The sequence below is a fragment of the Triticum aestivum genome, chromosome 4B (genome assembly GCF_018294505.1).
Source record: "Triticum aestivum cultivar Chinese Spring chromosome 4B, IWGSC CS RefSeq v2.1, whole genome shotgun sequence".
NCBI classification, from domain to species: domain Eukaryota; kingdom Viridiplantae; phylum Streptophyta; class Magnoliopsida; order Poales; family Poaceae; genus Triticum; species Triticum aestivum.
This window is the reverse complement of record NC_057804.1, coordinates 182,415,352-182,420,333: the sequence shown is the minus strand read 5'-3', so window position 1 is coordinate 182,420,333 and position 4,982 is coordinate 182,415,352.

Genomic DNA, 4,982 nt, shown 5'->3' with positions numbered 1-4,982 from the left:
TAAACTACCGCAGCAAGTAACACATGAGTCGTTGTTGTCCTAATGTTGTAAAAGAGAGCAGGAGCGAGAGAGTGGCATTGTATCAGAATGAACAAGGGGGTTTTGCTTGCCGGGCACTTCTGAAGATAGTATAGCTCTTCATCGGTGTCATCGAACTCATCGTAGGAACCACGTCTATCGAGAGGGAACAATTACCGGTAATAGAGAAGGAACACAATCAACACAATGCACAATATGATGCATGACCATGACATGGAAATATGATGTGATTTGAGCTAATGCAACTAGCAACAAGTTAAATGGAGTTGGTTTGGACACAAGCTTCAAATTCAAACTCCACATAAGGCATTTCAAATGCCATTAATTTCAATTGTTGTATACCGCAACTTTAAGTTGTTCATACTTGCATGATAATGCCATAAACAGATTCTTTGGATTTTTCTCATCATTTTTCATATATAAATTATTTCATTTGGTGTTATAGTTTATTTTCTATGAATTTTAGAAGTTTTGGACATTTTCTGCAATTTCCTGAATTAAATTAAATCCAGAAAATGACTTACTGCTTCATCATTGCATCAGGGTGATGTCAGCAGGTCAACTGGGTCGCCCAGGGTCAAACCTGACCAGTGGGTCCCGCATGTCAGTGACTAACTAAGCTAACCTAGTTAATTAACACTAACCTAGGTTAACTAGCAGGGCTGGCCCCACGTGTCAGTGACCCAGGGTGGTCAAACCCTGGTCAGAGGGGGTCAAACCCCGGGTCAACTCGCCGGAGTTGACCCGCGGCTCATCGCCGGCTTGGCCTGAGACGGTGAAGGGGCTCGGGATTAGCCCTTCGACGACCAAAAGAACGGCGGAGAGCGGCTACGGGGAGCTGGGGCTCACCCGCGCCCGTTGCGGCAAGCAGCAACAGCTAGGGTGGCCGGAGATGACGGCCACGAGCTCGGTTCCGACGCTAGGATTCACGGGAGGGACCACGGAGGAGTGCTACGGGTTCCTAGGGGCGTGACGAATTAGTGACGTGCTCGGTTTCAAGCCCGTGTGGCTGTGGCCACGACGGCGGCGTGCAGAGGAGACGGCGCGTGCGGGTGTGAGTGACGCGACGGCTGCAGCGTGCGAGAAGGGGAACAGAGAGGGGGAAACGAGGGAGAGGCTCACGGCGGTTGTAGTGGTGCAGACGGCGAGCTCGGGGGAGATCCGAAGCGAACGGAGCGGCGGAGGCGATCTCGTCGTCGGGAGGTTGAAGACGAGCTCGGTGAGGTCATTCGGAGGCGTCCGAAAGCGCGTGACTAGGTGGAGAGGGCAAGGGCATCGAGGCGAAGCTCGTGGGCACGTCAGGGAGGGGAGGGGAGCACGGTGGCCGCGACAACGTTGATCGGCAGCGATGGCAGCGCTTGGTGGAGAGAACAGAGGAGGGGGAGAGCGTTCAGGGAAGAGAGAGAGAGGGATCCAGGGCGTCTAGGCGTCGCGCTGGCATCGTCTAGGCGCGACGAGGGGGAGCCAGGGAGGGAGCAGGTGGCCGGGGCGCGTGCATGCGCGCGTTGGGCACGCGCCGTCCTCCTGGCAGGGGAGGAAGACAACAGAGAAGTAGGCGGTGGTGGGCTGGGCCGCCTGGTGGGCTGGCTCTGGTGAGCAGCACAAGTAAGCCAGGTGGATTTTCTGTCCTTTTCTTTTTATTTCTGTTTTCTAATTCTTTTGTGACTTTAGGGCTTTAATTAAAATACTAAAACTAACTCAAAAATCATGAAACTGCTCATGCCCACTATTTGGAATATTTCCAATAGTAAACATTTTAGTTTAAGATTATTTGGACATTAAAATTATTTTATAGCATTTAAATGTCCAAATGCAAATAGCATATGATTTAATTCAAAAATCCAGAATGGCCTAGAAAAATGTGCACCATTTTTGGGAGAGGTTCTAGACCAAGGCAAAGATGATGAACATTTTAGAAGGGCATTTCAGGTTCATTGAAAAAGTATTTTAGTAACCCTAGTTGAGTTAGGTGGTGCTGGGGGTTTCTGTCATCCCCATTTCAACTTTCTGGGAAAAGTAAACATGATGCAACACTAGATGCTCACACTAGACATTACCAGAACTAGGGATGTGACAACTCAGCCCCACTAAACAAGAATCTCGTCCCGAGATTCAAGCGTAGGGTAAGATGAAGGGGGACGCAACTAACACAATCTTCACAATCCAGGTTGCACTTTGTAAGAACATTGATTCGATCACCATCTTTGTCTTGATGTCTTGTCCTGAGAACTCCAACCAACACGGCAACAAGAGGAAAGGGAAAACTCTAGAAGGATCGATCTCCTCGAAGATCGAACAACTCAGGATCAACTCACGGGGTGAGTCATCGAAACCTCTCTCGAGCCGTGACACGAAGCATACATCTAGAGGGATGGAGTGAAATAGATGACGGAGGTTGACTAGGTAGACAACAATTCGACACTTAAGAAGGTGGTGTATGGTTGTCAACGTAGCGAGGAGTTGAGTTGCCATGATACCATAACGAGACACCTTAGAGGAGGGTGACTCGTAGAATTATCCCTTAAGTGGCAAAAAGAATTACTTTTGAGTCAGAGATCAATAAAATTCTCTATACCAACCTGAGGTAATTCCCATATGATCGTTTGACGGAGTTCGAAGGAATGGCATACCCAGACTAGAATGGACGATGTGGATTACCTTATTGAAGACAACACAAGTGGTGATTTTGCTTATCACCGGAAATGGATGGGACCCATGGTAGGACCACTTTTGGAGATGGTCCTTAACAGTAATTACTGAGAAGGGTAGGATGGCACAATGGCGGTGCAAGCTGGAAACAAAATGCAAATGCTGGGAATGATTCTAGCAACTGGGGAGAAACTCAATAGTAGAGAGTGATTCCACTATTGGAATGGTTATAGCATAACCGAAGAAAACTAGGAGCAATCCCAATTAATGCACATGGTACAATCTAGGGCTTGCGCGTGCTCTCAAGAACTTGAGCATTTCCATATTCATCAGGGTTTTACCAATATTCGTGTCAAGGATCCTGGCAACACAACATACTACCATGTTGGATATTGGTGGAGGATGAAGAGGCAAAGGAAGATAACACCTTCTCAGATTTCAACTTAGTAAGGCCAACGAAACAAAATCTTGATGATCGACCGAGAGACATTTAACACTCCGCTTCTAATGTTCTCCTTGATGTGCTAGCATAACCTATTTATAGATATGGTTTGGTATCTAGAACATCAAGTAAAAGGTTGGACTTAGGGAGCACAAGAATCCATAAGGAACAACTACTAGAGTAATTCCTACGAAATCTTGACGGGGGGTGGCCGACTTCATCAATCAAGATACTACAATAATAGGTCTTCCATCTGGGTGTGTTGGCCATGACATCCACTTTACCGGGTTACAGAGAGACCAATAATATAGTTCTTGGGAAACGTTCCAACCATCATATCTGCCTGAGATTCAGATCTGGTTGGTGTCAGGATATTCCAGACTCGTCAAGTCTAGAGAAAAAAAATGAAAGTTTGCAACACAAATCGACAGATGACGTTGCAAGATTCTCGGGAGATGGACTACGATAGCAAGCTCCAAAATATGAGCTGGTTCTGCTACAAACATGTGAACATGTTGTCCCGGATAAACATGATCACATGGTAGTCTTACAACAAAACACTACCGAGTTTAGGAGGGGAACCATCAACGAGGGTATCGAAGTCCTTGCGTAGGTCTAGCTCTTAAGAAGGAACTTCTTCTCCTTGAACGAATCAATCAGTGGCTTGGTGTGTTAGGGATACATATAGAATGAAGATGATCAGTCTATCAGACCATATAATACTTCGCGCGTGCATAACTGACTTGGGATGATTCTAGAGGAAGTAAAAACTTGCTTTCTCGAATTCACGGTGGCAACTTGCATCAAATGCACATGAATTAGAGGAAGTCACTCCTTTCAGCCGAACATATGCTTCATGAACGGAATACGAAAGCATTGCTCACAAAGTTTCCAACACTAGCTGGATGTTCAACAAGAATCATGGGGAAGGTAAAAATGATGCTGATGGGCTCAATAATAATTCATCCAGGTTTCCATATAAGTGGAATTCCACAATTATGTGAACAAGGTGATAGCATTGGTCAGACCCAAACGATATAATGTTGTATGCTCGAGGAAACAACCACGAGTAAGACAACATTACGAATATCATTGGTTCTGATTTGATTTGACGATAGCCCACACACAAATCAAGATTTGGGTAAGATGATAAGTCCAACAACTGATCACGAGGATGAATCAATGAAGATATTATCTTTCCTCAACACACACGCACAAGGATATCCCTTGGAATGAACTGAGTCCGACAAGTTTTTATCTTCCAACTCTCCAAGTTGTTGTATAGCTTAACCAACTAGCTTAGGGTATCCAACACAGATTCTTAGAGAAAGGGTGGTTTACAAGAAAACCAACTTGATCACGAACTCAACATAGCGGTCATGCGACGACCTGGTGATACTTCCGAGAAGATATTCAGAAAGTCACGAACCACCAATATGTTACTAAGCTCGAGAACAATCTTGCTTTTCAGGTCAATACGATATGATCAAAAGAGCGAGGGATTAACACAACCCTAACTCACTAATTGAAGAGTGCACCGGAAATAAGGACTAGGTAGCACAATCAGTCTTAGAATGAGGATTCAATAACCAACACACTAAGGATGAAGTTATTGTCCTTTAACTACCAAGCAATAGGGTTGCTAGGAGTATTGATTTCACACATCCTGGTTCACCTCTCGGCATTCCGGTTGTAACAACATGGGGACCAAGGAATGAACAATGATGGCGAGAAGTATCACTGTATCAAGATTTCATAGGATGGTGTGCAATTCCTATGATATTCTTGATATAAAATATGGTAATACTCCAAGGTAGAACAGAACAAAAGCCGGATTGGCATTTTGATCTGT